The sequence below is a fragment of the Helianthus annuus genome, chromosome 4 (assembly GCF_002127325.2).
Source record: "Helianthus annuus cultivar XRQ/B chromosome 4, HanXRQr2.0-SUNRISE, whole genome shotgun sequence".
In the NCBI taxonomy this organism is placed as follows: domain Eukaryota; kingdom Viridiplantae; phylum Streptophyta; class Magnoliopsida; order Asterales; family Asteraceae; genus Helianthus; species Helianthus annuus.
Genome location: NC_035436.2, coordinates 69,385,505 through 69,412,327, shown reverse-complemented (window position 1 = coordinate 69,412,327; position 26,823 = coordinate 69,385,505). Strand labels below are relative to the sequence as shown.

Sequence of the window (26,823 nt, the reverse complement as noted above, 5' to 3'; positions counted from 1 at the left end):
GTGTCCATTATTATATTTGTACATATCATAAACACACATATCATCTGGTCATTCCATTCAATCATTGATATAAACATGTATTAAAAAAGAACTCCACCATTAAACATTCTTAATTCTCAAGTCAATCATCATGACACTCCTATAGTGATAAACATGTTTCGTCAGAATGAAGGGCGACGAAACTCCATGTTTCATCATGAAGGTGTGTGGCGAAACCTCAAGTTTCGTCGTGCTTGAATGTGTGGCGAAACATCAAGTTTCGTCGTGAGCTACATGTGACGAAACTTCAGGCTTTCGTTGTGAATAACCTTCAAACCCTAATCACCGTCGGACTCATATTCACCAGTTGCCCTACTTCTACTTGATTCTATCAGTTGTTCTATACAATCCTAGCATGGATTCCTAAGTTGTTTATTCATCAACAATCCACAAAGAAAACCCGAACCATGTTAAGTCCAAGATCGGCACATAATTCATAACAACCTACGTAGTCTCAAGCATACTAACAGGGGCCTATAATCACACGTTCATCATTGTATCAGTTAGCATGTATAATAATTTGGTCACAAGTTATGCTCAAGAAACTATAATCAACACAAGTTAAAAGTAAACATTACCTAATAACCCCAAGTTAAAAGTAAACATTACCTAATAACCGCTGAACTATTGTTTCAAGGGGGGGGGGTCTGCCACTGCCGTACATACAAAAGAGGAGTAGGGTTTCTTTATTTGAGTTTTGTGTTAACCAGGAATTACGTATACATTTACATATGAGGAGTTGGGCCACTTGTGTTTGCTAACAAAACAAGTGGATTGGGCCGAGATTTCATAACAATGCGGAACAGCATTGGGCCGAGATTAAGGGTTCATTCGAGTGTCACATATCATGTTTGGGCCATGTTCAAATATACTGATGGGTTTCAAACAAACAAACACACACATTGCGGCCCAATAATACATTACGGCCTAATCATATACACGACATAGAGATTGGCCCATTACATACACACACACACTCAACTACAATATATTTTAGCACGTTTATCAAAGTCACAGGTTGATCAGATTGATTAAAACAAGAACGGGAAATCACAAAACCGAAGGCACTAACCTTAAAGTTCGGGTTGTCACAAACCAGGAAGTAGAGATCAAAAGGCTGTCTACGAATGCAGTTTTCCAGAGGCAATTTACAGAAAATTAAAGGATCTGATGCGTTTTTATTAAAGCAATTCAACCCCAGCTAGGGGCTCCGCCCCTTGGACCCCGCCAAGGGCTGCCGCCCTTGGGACCCTGCTACCAGGGGCGCTGCCCCCGGACCCCCGCCAAGATCGTAAAACGCAATGACTAAAACCCAGATCATAAAAATGAAATTAAAAAATTTCTTACATGGATTGAAGCCGATTTCTTCAACGATTGACGAAATTTGAATGATTCAAACACTTATCAGCGATCGAATCGAACGGATCGAGTGATTATCTTCAAAATCATCAGAAAAAACGAGATTTTGTATGAAATTAAACTAGGTTTTCTTCAAAAAAGCTGAAGAACACGTTGATCGCGTGTTTGAATCATTGATTGGTGACGAAAATCGCACAATAATGTAGTGATTATTGAGATAGAAAGTGAAGAAATGATTGAAAATGGTGGGTTTTGAAAACGGTGGGTTTTGAAGTTACTGGGAGAAGAAGGAAGAAGAAATGATAAGATTGACTAAAATACCCTTCCTCTTAAGTTTAACTTTTGCCACATGTCCTAATCCTATTGCTTCCTATCTTTCCTAGCCAAAATATACTTCCTATTTGATCCTAACCCTAAATATAAATATATAATTATTTTGACGACATTCTACGATTTACAAAACGAGTTATATGGTAACGAAACCCGATAACTTAAATAAAATACATATTAATATTTATTTCAAAACACATTGGAACTCGAACACTTTTATAAAATAAATATATTTATTTATTATATTTATTCGGATCGACGAAAACTCGAAAACTTTTATAAAATAAATATAATTATTTATATTTATTTCAAATGCCGAAAACTCATAAATGTTTTATAAAACAAATATAATCGTTTATATTTATTCTAAAAGTCGTTGACTCGTGTAAGTTTATACAATAAATATAATTGTTTATACTTATTTCGAACGACTATTATTCGACGATTATTTAACAAAATTATAATTAGTTATATTTATTACAACGATTGCTAGTTCAAATTATTCTTATAAAATGAATATATTTGTTTATATTCGTTTCAAACGTCAAGTTTTCATATATATATATATATATATATATATATATATATATATATATATATATATATATATATATATATATATAGGATAATGCTTGGTAAAAAACCCCATTTCTTTAAGAAACTTAGCAAACTATATATGTGGCTAGCATGTTGCCACGTTGATCTGATCTCATGATTTTAAATTTTACATCAAGGTTATATTAGTAATTTGCTTTAACCCCAAGAATTATGAGATGACCTTTTCATTAATTGCCCATCAAGCCATCAAATCGTATACATTCACCATCCCCATATTTCTTTTTCATATTTCCCTTTTATCTCTTCTACATCTCTCATCAGAGAATCATCAATCTTCTTATTTACACCACAGTAGCAAGCATCTCCATTAATATCAATGGAGACAAATCCACCAACCTCTGAATTAATGTCGCCGGTCCGTAGTTTCCCAAACCGGTTCTTTTGCAGCGACTTCCAAAACGATGAAGAATTTAATGCTCCAGGTTTGTCCATATATAGTTTGCTAACTGTTCTAGAAGATCTGTTTTTTTTTTTTTAAAATGGTTCTGTTTTTTGTGTTAAAATGGTTCTTAAAAGGGGTAAATGTTTATGTAATTTACAGGTTTTTATTTTTGTGTTAAAAAGTTATGCTTGGTTCTTAAAAGGGGTAAATGTTTATGTAATTTACAGGTTTTTATTTTTGTTAAAATGGTTCTTAAAACGATGAAAATCTGTTTTTTGTGTTAAAATGGTTCTTAAAAGGGGTAAATGTTTATGTAATTTACAGGTTTTTATTTTTGTGTTAAAAAGTTATGCTTGGTTTGCATATGAACTGATTTTTGGTTGTGTTGTGATTTTATTTGAGAAAAAGATTGCAATTTAGCTAAAAAGTTGTGATGTTGTTTGAGAAAAAGATTTTCTGGCTATGAATGTGTTAATAGTTATGTGTGGTTAACGACTTAACGGTTATCTTATCTTTTTGTTATTAGGATGGTGATGGATACAAGGGAAACAAGATCCAATTCTCGTGACCGTTGGTTTCGTCAAACGTGGATCAGATGCTTAAGGATCATGACCATGTTTATGTTACAGCACAACACAACTAACACGTGTTATAGTTTGAACTTCAGGACATGCATGTGTTACATGTGACATGAAACCCATGTACAATGTAACACGTATTAGTGCTATGTATTTTTGTTTACTAGTAATATGTAATGCGAGACTCTTCTTGTTTTCTCTAGTACACGATGTTAAAACGGTCTAGACTTAACACATTTTCTGTTGGAGGCGCCCGTATTTGTACCTTTACTGTTACAGTTACTATTGAAGTTTATGCATCCATTCTAGAAGTCTTAACACATGTTATAATAGAGGCTTAACACACGTTATATCAGGTTTACTCTGTTGTTATTAAGTTACTGTTGGAGTTTATTCATCCACTGTGGAAGTCTTTACACGCGTTATAATAGATGCTTAACACACGTTATACATTTCAGTCGCTTAACACATGTTACAGTATGTATATACACATCATGGTGTTTTGGAAACCAATAGCTTATACATGACACCATGTTAGGTTAAACCAAGATTATAACAGAGGGTTAACACATTTTATCCCAGGTATATGGTGTTACGATATTAACTTGTATGTTCCATATTAACTTGTACACGTTTTTACTATCAGTATATGCACATCATAGTGTTTTGCAAACCACTTTCATATACATGAATACAAGTCGGGTTACAACAAGATTATAATGGTGGAGGCGCCCGTATTTGTACCTCTACTGTTACAGTTACTATTGAAGTTTATGCATCCATTCTGGAAGTCTTAACACATGTTATAATAGAGGCTTAACACACGTTATATCATGTTTACTCTGTTGTTTTTAAGTTACTATTGTAGTTTATTCATCCATTATGGAAGTCTTAACACACGTTATAATAGATGCTTAACACACGTTATACATTTTCAGTCACTTTAACACATGTTACAGTATGTATATACACATCATGGTGTTTTGGAAACCACTAGCTTATACTAATGTATTCAGGTATAACAGAGGCTTAACACATTTTATTCAGGTATACGGTGTTACGATATTAACTTGTATGTTCCATGTTAACTCGTTCACGTGTTACGGTCAGTATATGCACATCATGGTGTTTTGCAAACCACTTTCATATACATGAATACAAGTCGGGTTATAATGGATGCTTACATGTTATCATATGTATACAAGTGGGGTTACAACAAGATTACGATATTAACTAAGCTCCCCATTAAACTCATCGCCCCCGTCGACTGTTTTCACCCTTGTCACATGTTAAGCAATTACATGTTCCGAACAGACAAATTGTAACACATGTTAGATCAGTATATACACATCATGGTGTTTTGTAAACCACTAGCTTATACATGAATACAATATTATATATTCCAAAATTACCGGTACATGTGTTACCATAAATGGCTCGTTTCATATTACACGTTACATCATGGTGTTCTATTACAGCATGAACCACCAACACATGCTATAAATGAACGAAGACATCTTTCCCAAAGGATGTGACTTATTCAATGTCCCCGCATTAACGTCGCCTACATCCATCCAGCTTGTCAATTCAATATCTTTTATGGATCTGTTTCTGTAAATCAACACACATTATATATCATTCTAACAGGTGCTTAACACATGTTATGGGTCTGCCTCTGTAAATCAAGCAACCCAACAAAAAAAAAACAATTATTGTTAAGATCAAAAGCCCCAAACCAACAAAAAAACCCGTTCAAAATCTCATCCTAAAGTTTTGGATTTATTTAAATCCATCAAGCTTGTCAATTGAATATGTTTATGGGTTTGTTTCTATAAATTAACACACGTTATATAAGATTCTAACAGGGGGCTTAACACATGTTATGGGCCTGAGTCTGTGAATCAAGCAACCAAAAAAAAAAACACTTACTGTTCAGATCATAAACCCAAACAAGCAACCCAAACCAACATAAGAACAGCTACTGTTAAGATCAAAAGCCCCTAACAAGCAACCAAACCAACAAAAAAAACTCGTTCAAAATTTCATCCTAAAGTTTTTGATTTATTTAAAACACATGAACATTAACCATGGATACCCCATTAACCATTACTAAAACACTTTCAGCACATAAAAACGTATTAACAACCATTTCAACAAAAAATCAAGTGTGAAATGATATTTCAAGAACACTTACCGGATCTATACCCGTCCGATGAACACGAAGAAGGGTCTTCAAACCTTCTTCTCTCACACACACTTGAACATTCAAATCTCTCTCTCTCTAAAAAAATAAAGATTATAGATGAACATGATGAAGATTGTTGTTTCTCTCTCTAAAACATCAACTTTCTCTCTCTAAAAACATTTATCTTGTCATCGTTCTCTCTCTAAAGGTTATTGTTTCTCTAATCAACAACACCTGAACACGAAGAAGGGTCTTCAAACCGTCCGGATAAGCTTTTATGGTTGTGGCTATGGTTGTCTTCAAGATCAGGGAAGAAGAAATGGGAAAGAGAAAGAGGAAAGAGAAAGAGGTAAGAGAAAGAGGTAAGAGAAAGAGAAGCTTTTATGGTGATTTGATGTTTATGTTACCTACCGAAAATGCCCTTGGATGGTACAAGTTGGCAGTCTTTTGTATTTCCTTTTATTTTTATTAACACCAAAATAATCATGGCCTTTGATCAACTTAGATGTAAGCTAATCAATGGTTCAGAATAGGTTTCCATAGTTTTCTTAAAAAGAAGGGGTTTCTTATCTAACCAAGCCCTATATATATATATATATATATATATATATATATATATATATATATATATATATATATATATATATATATATATATATATATATATACATATATACTACTTTAATAAGGATATAGGAAGGACATAATGGTAATTGAACAATGTGTTGAAAACACCCTCAATGCACAATGTACAACACTTGAAGCACCAAGAAACACAACATAATTTACCCTTCAACTGATTCATCTTCAGCCATCCATTTCTTTCACCTTTTCACACGGATTGTGATCTGAACGGTTGATATTCAGCTCACACGGATCAAGGGTTTTACTTTCATTTGATTTACTCTCACAAAACTTCATCAACCCTTTTTCTCTCTCTTTCTCTCTCTCTGGCGACTCATGAACATATCTGTAAGGATTTCACCAGATCTAGGGTTTTACTTTCATTCGAATTCAAATCCATGACCCCAACCTGTGACGGTGTGGTGTGCAGTGTTAAAATCCGCTGATTAGGGTTCCGGCAGTGGGATTCTCGAGCAGATTGGTGGCAGACGAGCATCCGGCTGTAGATGGTGGTTTTCTGGTAGATCTAAGTTTTAAACCCCCAGCCGCTCCTTTTCGTTCTCTCTCAAAGATTCAGTCCAGATCTGCCCTCACTTCGCGATTCACCATAAGCTAAGAGGAGACATGATAGAGGAGAAAGGGAGCCGACAAAGCCCTAGCTGTTGCATCAGGCGGAGATGAGTACTGGAGACCAACTTAGCGTTGTTGTGCCTCAGGAGCCTTAATTTCAGTGCAAATTATACGATTTCACTACTCATTTAGTTAATTTATTATGTGATTCTGCTTTTCCTCAAGATCTGTTGCGATTTACTCACACCGAAATATGAATTTTGTGTTGTTTTGTTTTTGGTAGTTAAATTGAAGAAGTAGATATCATGTTCCATGCACTGATGAACGAGATAAACATTAATCTTGTGGCGTATAAGGTACTAATGTTCTATTTAGTACTAATTTGTTCTTATTTCACTGAATATTAGGTTTCATCATCTTACATCAAAATATTAAGGTTTCATCCTTCTGTTCTTTTAGCTATTATGCCTAACAAGCTGAACTCAGTGCAATGTGCTGGTGTAGACAAAAAGGAAGAACTACTATGGATGCCGACAAGAACCATATTACCAAAGACCAGTGCTTGGCGAGTGAGAAAAGACTCACAAGCGTTGTATAGTCGTTTGGCTAAAGAAACATGGAAATCGTTTTGAGATTGCTTGTTACAAGAACACGGTCCTCTCATGGTGTCCTGGCGTGTAAGCATCTTTAAATCCACCTATATTGATTGAATTCCATTCCTCGAAAAAAATGTTAATATTAGGGTATATCATGTTATTTTGTGTGCAATTTTCAGTTGTATGGTGTTTAGAGTCTGTTATCAAGAGGTTAATTTCAATAATTTGTTGTTTTGTGTTATTGGATTGAGAGATATAAGAACTCTAGGGTTTTAGATATCGAACTTGTGGTCTTAGGTTGTTTTTTAAGTGTATTATAATTTTTTTAAATAACTAACTATTCATGATTTTCTGAATTATTGGTGCTAATGTTCATTTGGATAACATATTGATTTACCTAGGAAGCAATCAAATTACTAATCATGTTTGGTGTTTGAATTTACATTTGGTATGGACCTGTTTTGTTGTTTTCAGATTGAGATGACCCAAGATGGTAGTTTGCGGAGATACAAGTCTTAAGTGCAGAACTCCCAGGTGATGAATTATTTTTTCTTTCGTCGTTAAAGTGACTGTTGGCAATGGCGAATGAAGATTCAGAGTCAGATCTCTGACTAAGGTTCCAATTTAGTGGCAAAATGCGCAAGGGAATACTAGGGTTGTGAGTGTGAAGACTCGAGACGACATATATTTCGTTTCAGATGAATATTTGAGTTATGTTCTACTCCTACATGTACTTTTTATGGTAACATCATCCATTCTTGTTATTTGCATATTCTAAATTGGTACCAATCATTTGGCAGGATGTAGAAAATAATTCAAATTTATGAGGGTGGCGATGCTTAGTTTATGGTTACCCCAGAACAAACATTGTGAGTTTCCGTTTTTAAGATCGCTATTTCATCTGTAGTTTTGTGATTAGCTTTCGTTGAAAAAAGAGAAGCCGCTGACGAAAAAGTTAGCGATTAGACCATTTATAGGTTAAAACTTCGATAATAATATCGTTTTGTTGTATTATGGTATAGATACTCTATTTTTGGGACAAAGATATCCTGGAAGAACTGACAGAGAGGTATATTTGTATCTTATGAATACCAGTTTGAAGATTTCGAGTGCGTTGGCAGCTGCTGTGATTACATTTGAAACGTTTATTCTAAATACGATCACAAAACTAGGATTGTTTCTTTATTTGTAAGTATTTTGGTGGTTAAATATAGTAGTTTTTGTATGGGTTGAAATGGGTTGAGTAGACTGACCCAAAACAGTTTCTGTATAAATCCTTTTTCCATATTTGAAGTAGTGAGTGTCTTAAATATGATCACAAAAACTAGAATGTGTACTTTATTTTGTAAGTATCTGGCATGTTTCATAAATGAGCACGGTCAACCCGACGATGTTATCGAGGTTGTTCCCGAAACCCAACCGTCTAACGAAAAAGGCAAACGGAAAAAAGACAAGCAAGTGGTGGGTGAGCAACCGTCCAAACCGAAGTCGACTAAGTGGACGCCAATCGAAGAAGAAGCCTTAGCCAAGGCTTACATAGGCACATCTACACACCCGACAAAAGGTTATCTTTTTTTTTTTTTTTTTAAAGTTTATACATTTTTTTGTTTATTTTTTCTTAACAGTTTGTTTTTTTTAAAGTTTAAGTTTTTTTTTTTTGGTTTTTTTTTCTTAACACTTGGTTTTTTTCTAAAGTTTAATTTTTTTTTCTTTATTATTTTCTTAACAGTTGGTTTATAATTGTTTTAAAGTTTGTTGATTTTTTTAAAATATAATTTTTTGTTAACAGTTTGTATTTTTTTAAAGGTTTTTTATTTTTGTTAACACTTTATATATTTTGTTTGTTTTTTATAGGTAATAACTAAACGGGTGATGGGTTTTGGTCCAATGTTTTTGCGAAGTTCCTCGGCCTTATGGACCAAGGCCGGTATCGAGATATCAACTCGGTCTCATCAAAGTGGCGGAAAATGAACGCGTCCGTCAATAGGTTTTGCGAGGAAGGAGCGGGTCGTCGAAGAAAAAACTCGTGTAGCGGAAGAAAAGTTACGCGAGAAGGTCCGATTGTCGAATGAGAAAATCCGAATTTCCGATGAAAAAATTCGGCTCAATGAATGGTAAATAATTACGATAGATGTCGATCAGTATCACGAGCCGAAACGTTCGATGTTGAAAAAACTACAAATCGACATCATGAAGAAGCATGATATTATTTAAGTCTATGTTTTTTTTATTAAGTTTATGTTTTGTTTTAAATTTATGTAATGTGGTTTTAATATTAATGAAAATAGCTTGTTAGTTTATTTATTTGTTAAAAAAAGTAGAAGATTAAAAAAAATAAACATAAAAATTGTGGGAGGACTATGACTAGAACCATCCTCCTATACACTCTACTTTTGGGGGATGGAGCATTCTTGGGAGGATTATAACATGGCGGATCATCCTCCCTTAAAGGATCATCACCATACCTTGTAACCTAAGAGTCACAATGGGGGTTTATGATCAAATTATGAAATCATTGTGTGAACTAAGATTGTAATGATTAGTGTAGGAGAAAAAATATAGATGTGATCAAACCAGATAAGATGATGACATGGGTAATTATGTGATCACCTGAGTCATGATATCCGTGACCCTTATGATAATGATGAAATGAGTGGATGTTTAGACTTCTTTAACACTATATGTAACGGAGAGTCTTCAAGCCCCTCTCTTGGGCATGACATATGGCATCAAGACCGAAAAAGCAAAGATCAAGTCCCTCCTGGGGTTTTCACAATCACGCCAAGAGAAAAAAAAAACCAAAGATCACATCCAAGGGGATGGTGTTCAGGCGTGAAGTGGCAAAAATCATGCCACTTCACATTGCCACTACACATGGTCTCATTGTGTGCTTACATTGAATTTTTAATTGTTTAAAAAATTACAAAAAGTTCAAAAAATGGTGAGACTTGAAAAGGTGAATAAGAAGGAACTTGTTATATCAAATACCGGTATCATACCATCTTGGTATTGACTGGACACATACGGTACAATATTCGGTTTTAAATTCAACTAAATTTAGGTATTGATACCATGCGGTATATATACCATACCGGTACTGACCGAACATATACGGTACGGTATTCGCTTTTGAATTTACTAAACTTCAGTATCAGTCCTATGCGGTACGGTATCAGTTCAGTATGGTACCAATATCAATTTCTTCCCTACCGGTGACCACTTGCTTACGACACAAGGCCTTTACCAATATATGTGTTCGCTCCTTATTTTATTTATGGTTCCACACCTTATTTTGTATATATTCAAAATTTAAACTTCCGTAGGATCCGTGAACTTGCCCCACTCTGTGTACATATGCCCCCATAAACTGACGTTGCTATACAATATATAACAAAAGATTGATAAATTTACAAAAAAAAAAAAACAAGTACCACGTAAATCTTCGCCGCCGCCGTAGTCCTCAAAGGATGCTCTCCTATGGAGGGAGAGGGAATTCCCTCCGTGTACCATGTATATAAATAATGAGCATATCTATTGACCGTCGTCCTTTGTAAATCTACTGATAAACTAATGGTAAATGAGTATCCTATTGTAAATTACCTCCGCCGCCGCATCGCGCGGGTAGAAAGCTAGTATATATATATATATATATATATATATATATATGTCTCCATCCTATGAAAACTACAACGGTATATTACCGAATCATATACGACATTTCGAGTACGTACCATTATCGATCTACGTATTTCTAATTCGGGACAACTAATACCACTTCATAAACAACGTTATGTTTTTATATATAAATATATATGAACATATATATCCTAAATCCTTCGGAAACTAAGTCATTTCGAGACTTAGTTTTATCCTGATTATAAACGGGATCAAATAACCATAGATTGGTTATTCTAAGTCAAAATAACAACACCTTCGTAGAGTCGTTTTATTAACGACTCGGTAGAGCTCGGACACGTAGTTTGTGACAACTCGACCTTTTGACTTTAAACGCACGTTGACTTTGACCATTGACTTTGACTGTTTGACTTGTTCGACTGTAACTGTACATGTTATGTTTAATGAAACGTGATACGATTGTGCACTTATGTGATTTATTGTTGTTGTGTGCATAACATAGATTGATATAAAACGCTTAGACTTATTCACCATCAAACCAACTCGACGAATCAGGGTTGTGATGTGCCAATAATGACTCGACGAAACACAAGTGTGTTTCGCCAAACCTAACCTCGACGAAATGCATTAGATTCGCCGAGCCCGGATTCGCCAAAGCCCACTTAGGGCCCAATGCACTATTTTGCGTTTAATAGGGTGAAACGGTTGTGGTTTCACATTTTTCTTATCAGTCTGTAAACCCTTGTGCGCTCTCTCTCTCCCTTCTCTGACACCCGACGGCAGCCCCTCTTCTTATTTGAAATCAAATCCTTCTCGCTTGATTTTTATTGGTTAGTGGCCTTTGTCTTGTTCATTTATATTTGCATATGAATATGAATATTGGAATGATCTAATTAATAACTTGGTTTTTCTGACAATTACACATGATTCTCAAATTTGCCATAATCTAGATAAGTGATATGGAACATGATACTAATCGGTCCAATAGCATTAGATCTAGAAGCATGATTGTCGGCCACTGTGTGCATAAAATATTTGCTTTGGTGCATGTGTATTGTCAGGGAAAGTAAGTATATATGTGTGCATAAAATATAAATATTTTCGTTGGTCCAATCGCAAGCGAGGTTACCTAAATGTCGGCTATATATATGAATAAATTGCATATTATTATTAAGTGGTATAGTGCATAGATTTGGCGGTTAGCAGGGTTCCTAGATTTCTAGGTCAATGATTGTGGCAGGAAGGCATGTGGACTTTGGGTAACAAAGCAAATCTTAGTGATGAGGTTGGGCGGCCCAAAGGAAAAAGTATTGGCCACTTTTGTCGACCCACATGTAATCGGCCTATTCATATGCTGCCATCATTGTCCTTAGTTCACATACATATCCCAGTTTACTCTCATGGTTGTTGTATAAATTTTCAAACCCCACCAACATGTTGGTCCAATAACATTTGAGGTAGTCTTTAATTGTTGGCCACTGTGCATTGAGTAACATGAGGTGTAATGAACTTGTGTGATTGGTGACCATGGACGGTCACCTAAGGATCATTGGTTGAATTTAGCGGCCACTAGCAATAGGGTGTTAACCGTTTTAGTTAGGAAATTTATTATTTTTGTTGTTTATTTTTGTTGCTGTGTTAATTTGACGAAACTGTACTTTAATTTCGCCAAGGAGAAGTTGACGAAATAGAATTTGTGATTCGCCAAGGGTCATCAACGGAACAGAAACTTGTTTCGCCAAAAGAGTGATCGACGAAACAGATTATGTTTCGTCAACCTGTGTTCCACCAAAAATCTTTGTTTCGTCAACTTGGTCATTTTTGCACAGTAACATGATTTAACCTTGTTAAATGTTAACTGAGATAAGTAACTGCTGTTAAGTGATGAACATGACTTTTATGATAGTGGACACGTGCTAGTACTTCTGTGATTATAGCTATACGTGAACAACTTGGATATAAACTGATTATGTGTACGTGCGTATTTAGGACGTGATTAATTAACTGTGAGCACTTACTTAGCATACCGAGCAAACCAAGGTGAGTTCACACTCTTACCAAGGCATGGGATTCCCGGGGTGTTGGGAATGGGATTGAAAGGTTGATTAGATACTCTATTGACACTATGACTAGACTACCACTTTACTATCCTCGGTTGTGAAGGATACCTATAGTTACGAGTAGTCTAGTGGTTATACAACGTGGAACACCACCACCAGTAACGTGGAACACCACCACCAGTAACGTGGAACACCACCACCAGTAACGTGGAACACCACCACCAGTAACGTGGAACACCACCACCAGTAACGTGGAACACCACCACCAATAGAACATACAATCGGCCCAGTAGAGCCACCTGTTACAAACGAACTTACTATTACGCATTTACTTTCTGTGAACTCGCTCAACTAGTTGTTGATCATTCTGTTACATGCCTTGCAGATCGTTAGGTACTTGGAGCTTGCACTGGAGAAGCGGGTCGTTGTGGACAAGGATCGTGACTTTTCTGTTAAACTATTATGACACTTAAAACTGTTAACTACTACTGGTTTATTTACTATGCTTCCGCTACATTTTGAAACGATGATTTGTTTGATCACCTTTTGTATTGAATGGATGGTTTTCATTTATTTTACTTAATATTAAATGCATGTTCAATATGATTGGTGGCTTGATCCTGGTCAGTCACGCTCCCAAGCGGTGATACTCCGCAGGTGGATTTTGGGGGTGTGACAGATTGGTATCAGAGCCATTGGTTATAGAGAACTTGGTTTTAAAATGGAAAAACGTTTTTATTAAAACCAGACTATAACCAGAACAGTGCTCTCAACGATCCACAACGACGCTTCGCTCCACGTGCAAGACTCAACTTCTTAGGTAATAAGGTTTATGTTTATTGCCTACATGCTAGAATTTGCATAGAACTTTGCTCGTAGTATGCTTACATTACCTTGCTCACAACTTGACATTGCATGAGAATACTTATGTGCTTACACTCTTCTGTCATCGCGCTATTCGCGAACCTTTCTCACTTATGTTGCCTTTGATGTGAAGATCAATGGCCGCACGAATTACCATGACTCAAGCCCAGCTAGAGGCTCTCGTTGCTGCGGCAGTTGCAGCCGCCCAAGCAGGTAGTATACCCTGCAGTATAGACACTAGGATCTTTAGATCCTACATTAATTCTCGTACTTAACTTTGCCCTATTCGTACACAATAGGTCAACCCGCTCAGCAACAACCTGGGTGCACATTCAAGAATTTCATGGATTGTCGTCCTAGCTCGTTCAGTGGCACGGAGGGAGCAGTTGGACTCCTCCACTGGTTTGAAAAGCTCGAGTCGGTTTTCGAAATGTGTGAATGCCCTGAGGCTCGCAGGGTGAAGTTCGCCACTGGCACACTTGAAGGGATTGCGCTCACTTGGTGGAACGCACAAGTGCAGATCTTAGGGTTGGCAGCTGCTAACGCCACACCCTGGAATGATTTCAAAGAACTGATCAAGAGGGAATACTGCACTAGAGAAGACATTCACAAGTTGGAGGACGAGTTGTATAACTTGAAAATGGTTGGTTCGGAAATCGAAGCTTACACCAAGAGATCAAATGAGTTGGCTGTGTTATGTCCAACTATGGTGGACCCTCCATACAAGCGTATTGAGTTGTATCTCAAAGGTTTGGCACCAGAAATACAGAGCCACGTTACCTCGGCTAACCTCAACAACATCCAGGAAATCCAGCGTCTCGCTCATCGCATCACCGATCAGGCAGTGGAACAGAATAAACTGCCTAAGCGTGTCAGTGCTACTGCTACCGCTACTGCTTCTACTACACTTGCTACTCCCAGTGAAAGTAAGAGAAAATGGGATGGGGATTCTAGCAAGGGGTCAGCATCAGTACAGTCACAAGCCCAGCAGCGAAAGACAGACAGTTATCAGAGTCCCAGTCAGCACTCCTCTAGCAGCCACAGACAGGGAGGGTATCGAGGAAACCTTCCGAAGTGTAACACCTGCAACAAACATCACAGTGGCCAGTGTAATAAGGTTCGTTGTCAAAGATGCCTCAAGATGGGTCATGAGGCCAAAGACTGTAGGAGTCCACGGCCTGCAAATCAGAACCAGCAACTCCCACCGCCAGCTCCACAGAACCAGCAGCAGCAACCACAGCGTGGAAACCGGGGATGTTTCCAGTGTGGGGCAGAAGGACACTACAAACGCGATTGCCCTCAGTTGAACCAAAATCAGAACCACAACAATAACCAGGGCAACGGGAACAACGACAACAACGGGGGAAACAACAATAACAATGGCAGCGAGGCAAGAGGTCGAGTTTTCATGTTAGGAGGAGGAGACGCAATGAACGCTAATTGAACTTATAACTTCTTTTTGGGTTTTTCATTATTATGTTTCCGCTATTCGAACAAAGTTTGGTTTGAACATCAAATGTCTTGAGTTTTATGAATTATTTTAACTACTATATTTTATGTTTGATGTGATGAATGGTTTGATATTATTGAACACACCTGCCGTATTTACGGACTTTACGAACAGGGTGCGCAAACCTTATCTTGACAAGTTCGTTATTGTCTTTATCGACGACATTCTGATCTACTCCAAGAGTCAGGAGGAGCACGAGCAGCACTTACGTCTTATCTTGAAACTCCTCCGAAAGGAACAATTATACGCCAAGTTTTCTAAATGCGACTTCTGGATACGTGAAGTCCACTTCTTAGGCCATGTGGTGAACAAGGATGGGATTCATGTAGATCCATCCAAGATAGATTCGATCAGGAACAGACTAGCACCGCATACACCAACAGAAATACGCCAATTCTTGGGTTTGGCAGGATACCATCGACGGTTCATAAAAGACTTCTCCAAGATTGCTCAGCCGCTTACGTTACTGACACAGAAGGGTGTCACCTATCGCTGGGGAGAACCCCAGGAGACTGCTTTCCAGTACCTTAAGGATAGGCTTTGCAGCGCACCTATTCTCCCATTGCCAGAGGGCACGGACGATTTTGTAGTATACTTGATGCATCCATACAGGGTTTTGGATGTGTGTTAAAGCAGCACGACAAGGCCAATGCTTATGCCTCGCGCCAACTCAAGATTCATGAACGGAACTACACGACGCACGATTTAGAGCTGGGAGCTGTTGTTTTCGCGCTTAAGATATGGCGACACTACCTGTACGGTACCAGGTGCACGATTTACACCGATCACAGGAGTCTCGAGCATATTCTTAAGCAAAAGGATTTAAATATGCGTCAACGGAGATGGGTTGAACTTCTGAACGACTACGAATGCGCCATCAAGTACCATCCAGGCAAAGCCAATGTTGTGGCTGACGCTCTCAGTCGGAAAAACACTTTACCTCGGCGCGTGCGAGCGCTATAGCTCACGATCCAGTCTAGCCTTCCTGCACAGATACGAAATGCTCAGATAGAAGCATTGAAGCCCGAAAATGTCAAGGCTGAAGCCTTACGCGGCTCACGACAACAAATGGAACAAAAGGAAGACGGCGCCTACTATGTAACGGGCCGGATTTGGGTCCCTCTCTATGGCGATCTACGCGAACTTGTGAGGGATGAAGCACACAAGTCTCGCTACTCGGTACATACAGGGTCGGATAAAATGTACCACGACATTAGAACTACATATTGGTGGCCTAGCATGAAGGCCCACATTACAAATGATTGGCCTGTGCGAGAGTCAAGACGGAATACCAGAAACCCTCAGACTTACTTCAGCAACTCGGGATACCACAGTGGAAATGGGAAGAGATTTCCCTGGATTTTGTTACGAGCTTACCTAGATCCCAGCGTGGGAATGATACTACATGAGTGATCGTGGATCGACTCACCAAGTCTGCACATTTCCTGGCTGTAAAGGAAACGGATAAGTTCTCCACTCCCGCAGACATCCATCTTAAAGAAGTTGTTTCTAGGCACGGGGTGCCCATCTCCATATCCACCGATCGAGATGCACGATTCACGACAGAGCTATAACAGTTACCATACCAGCAAACAAGCCGCTCCATTCGAGGCATTGTACGGACGTAAATGCCGGTCGCCTCTCTGTTGGGCAGAGGTGGGGGATAGTCGGATTACGGGTCCAGAGATGGTAGTGGACGCCACGGAAAAGATTGCACAGATACGACGACGCATGGCGGCAGCACGCGACCGTCAGAAAGCCTACGCGGTCAAGCGTAGCAAGCCCTTGGAATTTCAGGTCGGGGACCGGGTATTATTAAAAGTCTCACCCTGGAAGGGTGTGGTTCGATTTGGTAAACGAGGCAAACTCAATCCACGGTATGTTGGACCGTTCGAAATCACTGAAAGAATAGGCCCAGTAGCCTACAGATTGAACCTACCAGCTGAACTCGGTGCAGTTCACAATGTATTTCACGTGTCGAGTCTGAAGAAGTGCCTGTCAGATGAGACCCTCATAGTTCCTTTTAAGGAACTCACTATCGACGAGCGGTTGCAGTTCGTCGAGGAACCAGTTGAAATCACGGACCGGGATGTTAAGGTCCTCAAACACAAGAGAATCCCTCTTGTTCGAGTTCGTTGGAACTCCCGACGTGGCCCAGAGTACACCTGGGAACGCGAAGACCAAATGAAAGAAAAGTACCCCCAGTTATTCGAAACCAATGCATCCACTTCTGAGGCTGAAGCTACTACTACTGAATTTCGGGACGAAATTCCAAATCAACGGGGGGATGATGTGACACCCCAGGAAAATCAGTGAACGATGTGACTTACCTAGCTTCCTCAGTGAGTGCGTACCAAATTTCGGGACGAAATTTCTTTCAAGTTGGGGATAATGTGACAACTCGACCTTTTGACTTTAAACGCACGTTGACTTTGACCATTGACTTTGACTGTTTGACTTGTTCGACTGTAACTGTACATGTTATGTTTAATGAAACGTGATACGATTGTGCACTTATGTGATTTATTGTTGTTGTGTGCATAACATAGATTGATATAAAACGCTTAGACTTATTCACCATCAAACCAACTCGACGAATCAGGGTTGTGATGTGCCAATAATGACTCGACGAAACACAAGTGTGTTTCGCCAAACCTAACCTCGACGAAATGGATTAGATTCGCCGAGCCCGGATTCGCCAAAGCCCACTTAGGGCCCAATGCACTATTTTGCGTTTAATAGGGTGAAACGGTTGTGGTTTCACATTTTTCTTATCAGTCTGTAAACCCTTGTGCGCTCTCTCTCTCCCTTCTCTGACACCCGACGGCAGCCCCTCTTCTTATTTGAAATCAAATCCTTCTCGCTTGATTTTTATTGGTTAGTGGCCTTTGTCTTGTTCATTTATATTTGCATATGAATATGAATATTGGAATGATCTAATTAATAACTTGGTGTTTCTAACAATTACACATGATTCTCAAATTTGCCATAATCTAGATAAGTGATATGGAACATGATACTAATCGGTCCAATAGCATTAGATCTAGAAGCATGATTGTCGGCCACTGTGTGCATAAAATATTTGCTTTGGTGCATGTGTATTGTCAGGGAAAGTAAGTATATATGTGTGCATAAAATATAAATATTTTCGTTGGTCCAATCGCAAGCGAGGTTACCTAAATGTCGGCTATATATATGAATAAATTGCATATTATTATTAAGTGGTATAGTGCATAGATTTGGCGGTTAGCAGGGTTCCTAGATTTCTAGGTCAATGATTGTGGCAGGAAGGCATGTGGACTTTGGGTAACAAAGCAAATCTTAGTGATGAGGTTGGGCGGCCCAAAGGAAAAAGTATTGGCCACTTTTGTCGACCCACATGTAATCGGCCTATTCATATGCTGCCATCATTGTCCTTAGTTCACATACATATCCCAGTTTACTCTCATGGTTGTTGTATAAATTTTCAAACCCCACCAACATGTTGGTCCAATAACATTTGAGGTAGTCTTTAATTGTTGGCCACTGTGCATTGAGTAACATGAGGTGTAATGAACTTGTGTGATTGGTGACCATGGACGGTCACCTAAGGATCATTGGTTGAATTTAGCGGCCACTAGCAATAGGGTGTTAACCGTTTTAGTTAGGAAATTTATTATTTTTGTTGTTTATTTTTGTTGCTGTGTTAATTTGACGAAACTGTACTTTAATTTCGCCAAGGAGAAGTTGACGAAATAGAATTTGTGATTCGCCAAGGGTCATCAACGGAACAGAAACTTGTTTCGCCAAAAGAGTGATCGACGAAACAGATTATGTTTCGTCAACCTGTGTTCCACCAAAAATCTTTGTTTCGTCAACTTGGTCATTTTTGCACAGTAACATGATTTAACCTTGTTAAATGTTAACTGAGATAAGTAACTGCTGTTAAGTGATGAACATGACTTTTATGATAGTGGACACGTGCTAGTACTTCTGTGATTATAGCTATACGTGAACAACTTGGATATAAACTGATTATGTGTACGTGCGTATTTAGGACGTGATTAATTAACTGTGAGCACTTACTTAGCATACCGAGCAAACCAAGGTGAGTTCACACTCTTACCAAGGCATGGGATTCCCGGGGTGTTGGGAATGGGATTGAAAGGTTGATTAGATACTCTATTGACACTATGACTAGACTACCACTTTACTATCCTCGGTTGTGAAGGATACCTATAGTTACGAGTAGTCTAGTGGTTATACAACGTGGAACACCACCACCAGTAACGTGGAACACCACCACCAGTAACGTGGAACACCACCACCAGTAACGTGGAACACCACCACCAGTAACGTGGAACACCACCACCAGTAACGTGGAACACCACCACCAATAGAACATACAATCGGCCCAGTAGAGCCACCTGTTACAAACGAACTTACTATTACGCATTTACTTTCTGTGAACTCGCTCAACTAGTTGTTGATCATTCTGTTACATGCCTTGCAGATCGTTAGGTACTTGGAGCTTGCACTGGAGAAGCGGGTCGTTGTGGACAAGGATCGTGACTTTTCTGTTAAACTATTATGACACTTAAAACTGTTAACTACTACTGGTTTATTTACTATGCTTCCGCTACATTTTGAAACGATGATTTGTTTGATCACCTTTTGTATTGAATGGATGGTTTTCATTTATTTTACTTAATATTAAATGCATGTTCAATATGATTGGTGGCTTGATCCTGGTCAGTCACGCTCCCAAGCGGTGATACTCCGCAGGTGGATTTTGGGGGTGTGACATAGTTTAACTACGTCGATTTATTATAAACTCATAAGTATTCCTTCGTAGGAATATTATAGGTTGCACGCTAGCAAGTTCACGTTTTCGAACGACATCATGGAATCACTTTTAGCTAGATTTGCACAAGGACATAAAGGTGAGTTCATAACCCCCCCCCCTTTTACGGTTTTACATTTTTATAAATGTTTTCGGGGGTGGAAAGACATTCAAGTTTTGCAAAAGTATACAATATTTCGATGAACGAAAACTCCTATTTCTAAACTATGTTGCAAATAAATTTCAATAAACTCAAATGGTTTACAAAAGGTTTATGCTAAACATATCGGTTTTACAAAACACTCGCGTATTTTCAAAACATGCATGAGTTTCATGACTAGTGATGGAAGGGTCCTAGTTACTACAAGACTGGTTTATCCTACATACGAATAAGGGGACTGGTTATGCTGCTTACAGACTCAAATGGGCTAGGCCCATTCTCACATGTGCAAGGCACAAAGACTCAAGTGGGTGAGGCCCACCTATACTCGTGTGATGCACGAAGTTACAAGGACTGGATTGTCCACTACTCAACGCTAAGGGCCGTAGGGTCACTTAAAAATGTGCAGTGAAGTCCTCGCTACACATTGGAACTATAACCACCTACTAGTCGGCCGTCTTGAGTAAACAATTTAGCGAGACAATTTCTAGCACGGGGTTGGTTATAGGCTCGTGCGGGCATGTTGTCTTTGTCATACGCGGACATTGACGGTTATACAATTTTTATATACACAAGGTTTTTAAATGACATGCCAAAGAAAATGGTTTTATTACATTCTCTCAACATTTTTTAAACCGGCTATCAAAAAGATTTATTTCAAATCTTTTTTCAAACAAACTATGAACTCGCCAACTTTATGTTGTTTTTTCGCATGTTCTTTCTCACGTTGCATTTTCAAAACTATGGAACGGTTGGAATAGGAGAACCCATGGGAATTCGAGTGCTTAGTAGGCGTTCAACTTTCTAGAAGTCTTAGAACATTATACTTCCGCTGTGCAATGAAGATACCATTCGGATCACACCCGGCTCTGATGTAATCGATTTATCACGGTGTGATAAGAACGAGTCCTGAATGCTGTCTTTGGTATGCTCTCTTCTTGAATTCGCAACCGATGGTAACCATACCTTAGGTATCTTGGAACAGAAGCTTGATCCTTGTAGTTGTTCGAATAAATCGTCAATCCTCGGTAGCGGATACTGATTCCTAACAGTGAGTTTATTCAACTCTACATTCTGAAAATTCCATCCTTCTTCTTTGTGAACAATACTGGAGCTCCCTAAGGCGAGAAGCTTGGTCTAACGAGTCCTTTATCCAACAACTCTCGAAGTTGTGTGGATAATTCTTGCATCTCGGATGGTGTGAGTTGTTACGGAGCCTTGGTCATGGGTGCAGCTCCTGGTATCGAGTCAATGCGAAAATCGACTTGTCGTTATGGAGGAAATCCCGGCAAGTCTTCGGGAAAGACTTCGGGGAATTCCTTGACCACCGGAATATCTTCAAGCTTCGGCTCCTCAATCTCTTGTCAACCACATGAGCTAAGAAGGCAACACATCCTTTCTGCAAACACTTTTGAGCTTTCATACAATTGATGATTCGGCGTGTCGTGCTTCTCTCCGTGCACAATGAGTGTTTCCTCGATCGCAAGCGGAATGTGAATAATCTTCTCGTGGCACACAACTTCAGCTCGATTCTCGGATACCCAATCCATGCCAACTACTACATCAAAGCTACCCAGCTGGACGGGTAAGAGATCGATGCTAAGTTTCCGCTCGCCAAGTTCCATTAAGCACCCTTTAACGACTTCTCCAGACTCAACTAGTTTACCATCGGCTAATTCTATCGAATAAGGAACATCTAGCCTACTAGACTCAACTCCGAGTATGTTTTTAAATTCCACATACATGAAACTAAAATCAGCACCAGTGTCAAATAGTATGGATGCAAAGTGATTGTTAACAAGAAACGTATCGGTGACCACGTTAGGGTCTTCGCGGGCGTTCCTTGCTCCTATGACAAAGGCTTTTCCTTGAGCGTTGTCTTCTTTTGGGCAGTCTTTCTTGAAATGATCCTCACTGCCACATTCATAACATCCCTGACTGCGTCTGTTCCCGTTCCCATTTCCATCTCCATTCCTAGCTCCACTTCCATTACCAGTTCCCCAGCAATCCTTGGTTCGATGACCAAACTTTCCACAATTGTCACACTGGAGGACTGGGCGATAGCTTCCGATATTCTCTCTTCCAACAGTTCTAGGTAGCGGTGGAGGTGGGGGTTGTTCCATTCCCCGAGTGTGAATCATCCTTCTGGTTTCCATGATCTTCCAAATCAAAACACGACAGTGATTAGGCATTTGTTAAATAACCACCATTCTTTTATTAACTAAATAATAAAAGAAATATATCCATGCAATCAAATAATCCACCATACATATAAATCAATTCATACAAACAAAGAGGCATGTATAAACAGATAAATGATATTGTGTCGTAAAGATATCACCAAATCTTTATATATCAAGACAACTTGTTACATGATCGTTTGTAAAGGAAACAATAATGTACTCGGCCTACATCACTCGATCATACAAGTTAAATACATAAAATGGCAAAATCTTCCATCACATACGGTGATCTTGTGTCTTGTATCATAACTATTTATGCTTGTAAGTGCATGACAACTTGAAGACAACTTGTAGCTCATCAACTCGTCGAAGTAAGAAACTCACTTGCTGCTCAAGTAGCAAAACTCGAGTAGCTTGGCCATCGGCTGGCATGTAGACAGGTGGTGGTGGAGATGCTGGTGGTGATGAAGATGGTGGTGATGGTGTAACTGGTGGTGAATAAGCTGGTGGTGGCGGAGGTCTAGCATCCGCCTCCTTCTCGAGGTCATGGACCCTTTGGCAAGGATCTCAATCCTGGAGCTAGAGGGAGAGGAGAAAATCATCTCGTGTGTATTCAGCGTAGTGAGAGAGAGGGTACGGGTCAGACATAGGCATGACATGTGGTGATGAAAGGGGAAATGGCTGGGATGGCTGATAGCATAAGCTCATTCCATGGTGAGGTACTGATGGCCATCGCGAAGGCTCGGCCTCGTCTAAGGGGTGAAAGTGGGATCGAATCGAATCAATCCGTAATGGTAATGGTCATCTAGTTGGTCCGGTGGAAGTAGGAGGCTATGAGGTCTTGTCATCAGTGGTGTAAACAGGGGCATGTGGAGGAGTAGGGGTAGGGGTGGGTGTAGCTGGGACCGTAGAGGAGGCATCGTCAGCAGGATATGCCTCTAGGCCAATGGTCCGAAGTGCATATGAAGTCACTGACTCCCTAGAGTCGGAATAAAAGAAGTATCGACAATCAACACACCAGATGGACCTACCCCCAGGATAGCAATGTCGAAGACCTCTCAGTCGCCAAGGTCTTCGTCAACATGATCCACGCGAATTTCAGGAATGTCATCGCCATCTTCGTCGAGGTCAATGACAGGAGGCTAATCATTGTGTGGAATAACAACAAGGGGGACACCGTCATCGTCTCGCTCGAAGATGAAAGACCAATCCTCATATGAATAGCAGCAAGTGGAAAGTCTCGAAAAAGGTATGACTTCAACAATATGCTCATCTTCGGGGTGTCCAATGATGAGCTGGTCATGTAGCTGAGGGGGCAAGGCTAGGGCATCGTCCACCAGAGGGACGTCGTCGTTAGCAAGGTCGGGCAAAGAAAAGGGCTGGTAATCATTGTAGGTCCCCTTGATGTGTATGGATCTTCACAGAATTGTCAATCCGTTCAAGAGTGCGGAATCCTCTTGAACAGAATAAGCAGAAAACGTGTAGAAAACAGAAAACAGTAAATCACTTTCAATTCGGATCTTTATTGATTATCAATCAAACTGATTACAATCAATCAAGATCCCTAGCCCTCACAAATTCGTCCAAGCAGTATAAGCTCTCATGAATTCTCTCTAGCAACTGTTTTGGCAGATTAACTGATTAACCTAAACCCTAAAGCCTAACCTTGTTTATATAACACAAGGGTTACAAGTTGGACTAGGGTTTCCTACATGGACAAGCCCATTTCGTCCCCTAGACCCAAACTGGGTTTAGTTTAGCCCAAACTCAAATATCTCACTAATACAAAGCTAAACCCGCTAACCGTTTATCGTTTAACTAATTACAAGATATCCAAAGACCAAATCTAAGCTGTTGTCACAAATATGCACCAACAAACTCCCCCTTGGCAATAGCTTCATAAAAACTTTGTCTTGAGTCAAAACTTTGTCTTCAGTCTTCTTGCAATCTTCAAGTAATCTTGCACTGTCTTTGGTCTTTGGATAGCTTCAGCTTCAATAGCCTCTGTCAGCAACAAACTCCCCCTAAGTTGATGCATCCAATCACCAAATCTTCAACACGTTAGCACTTGAGTAAACTCCAGTTTAGCATTTGCACAGCAATCTTTAAACTCTTCAATCTTGTCTGCAATATAGAAAGGAGGTTCTACCATGCATCCAATCAAACTCTCATCTTCACACTTCACTGCAACTTCTCAGCAACAAACTGCTTCAATCTGTATACTATAAAACAAACATCTCGAGAAACCATAAGAATTTTTCAACAAAGTTAAATAAATTATTATTTTTCAAGGGATAGTTAAACTGTATCATAGATTAAGCATTTTCAACTTATCATCACCAACACGCAAAACTTTTGTCCAACACAGAAGATCCTGCCTGATTGAAAATTTTGAACTCACTTTCTAACACCGTCTCCCCCTATCAGTAACAATTCCTCCAAGAATAACAATTTTCCGTACGTTAAGAATTTTAAACAGAAAAAAGACACTACTTTTGGATTTTTTATATTTTCTGAAAGCAACTAAATAACAAAAGCAATAAACACTCTATTTTTGTGAGAATCACTGGTAAGAAGATCATATCAGCACAATCAAACTGTTTCACACAATTAGATAATTCTGTATTTAATTTTTAGTGAAAAGCAGTTCAAGACGATTACCAGTATGTTTGTCCACCTAAACAAAATGCATGAACATTTCAAGTACCATTACGGTATGATATGTTAAGGTAATTTTAATACACTGAAATATTAGCGTGTCCCACAACAGGATATACCCCCGGGATCAAGGTATGCACAAAGATTCATCGTAGTAGGTGAGTATACTGATGTCATCCTTTAAGATATCCTGACTGTGTCTAGGTCTGCATATAAACTTTTTTATCATGTTGTAATTTCTTAACAATGAACACCCAAATAAATACTAATCAAATCCTGGAAATATAAACAACACACTCTATCATGCAAGTATCGTCCCTACCACATATTTCACAAGTCCAATCCAGATTTTTGAAATCTTAACTGGGAATAGGTTGAGAAGAGAACAGAATAGATCTTTAGCAGAGATGGTATAATATACAGATCAAATGAGATTTTCTCAGTTTGATATACGTTTCTTGGTTGGGCACTTGAGGGCCTCTTTCGGGTGTATTAGATCTATAGCGCGACAACGCACAACTAGGTCAACATGTATCTGGATGCAGCAGAAGCTGTCGTTGCCTAGCACCTCCAGGTCAGCATATATCTGGATGCAACAGAGGAGGTACACGACTTTTTTCAGAGAAGATTTCAGAATCAGATCAAAATTGTGTGTATCGGGACACATACAGACATTCAAATAGAACTGAGCTAATTCCAAGTGACTTTCTTTCCTGAGGTCATGTACAATTTTAGTTCTAAACAGACAGACAGCCAAGATATCCTCAATGAAATAACAGTATAAAGACCCAAAACTTCAGATTTTGGCAATCTATCACCGCAAGAATTAAGGTCATTAAACCATACACCACTGATGTGTTCCCCACTCATATTCATTTCATTTAAGTTCATTTAAGTTTTTATCACATTGGTAAGTTGATTATTTCATGCTTTTTGCCTACTGGTACATCATATGATGAAGCCGCTATCAGACTTAAGCAATTTATAGGTCAATTTCAGTGTGACAGTCTAACTTGCTGATGTACTATCATCTCTTCTTTTTCACACAGTGATAACTCATTTTTGATTTTCTATATTTTTATGTTTTTGATTTTTCAATTTTTTTGTATTTTTGATTTTTTTAGAAAAAGCAGTAAACTATTTACAAAAATTCTTATGAAAAACCAGTTATTCAGGATTCCTCATCCCATTGAGTTCGACTAAATGTTCATAGCGAGCCCTGTCAAATGCTTTAGTATAAAGATCTGCCAGGTTATCCTCTGTGTCGACTCAATGTAATTCAATTAGTCTCTTTTCAGCACAATCCCGTATAAAATGATGACGTATGTCAATATGTTTTGTGCGACTGTGATTCACGGGATTATTAGTTATTGAAATTGTGGCATTATTGTCTATCATAATAGGAGTACGAGTGAAATCCAAACCGTAATCGCGCATCTGCTGTTGAATCCAGAGAACCTGAGAGCAGCAGCTTCCAGCAGCAATATATTCAGCTTCACACGTAGAGGTAGACACACAAGATTGCTTCTTGCATTGCCAAGACACAATCCTGCCTCCTAAGAACTGACAACCACCTGTTGTAGACTTTCTGTTCGACTTGCATCCTCCAAAGTCTGAGTCAGTGTAAGCAACAAACGTCAGATCACTAT

The 26,823-nt window shown here is 38.9% G+C and overlaps 1 long non-coding RNA gene across 1 annotated transcript; it reads left to right on the top strand.

Annotated features, from left to right (window-relative positions):
- The first annotated feature begins 7,770 nt into the window (after positions 1–7,770).
- On the top strand, positions 7,771–8,516 carry LOC110936421. Its single transcript, XR_002590007.2, has 3 exons — positions 7,771–7,991; positions 8,082–8,150; positions 8,304–8,516. It is a non-coding gene; the product is annotated as an uncharacterized LOC110936421 (long non-coding RNA).
- Positions 8,517–26,823: the final 18,307 nt, after the last annotated feature.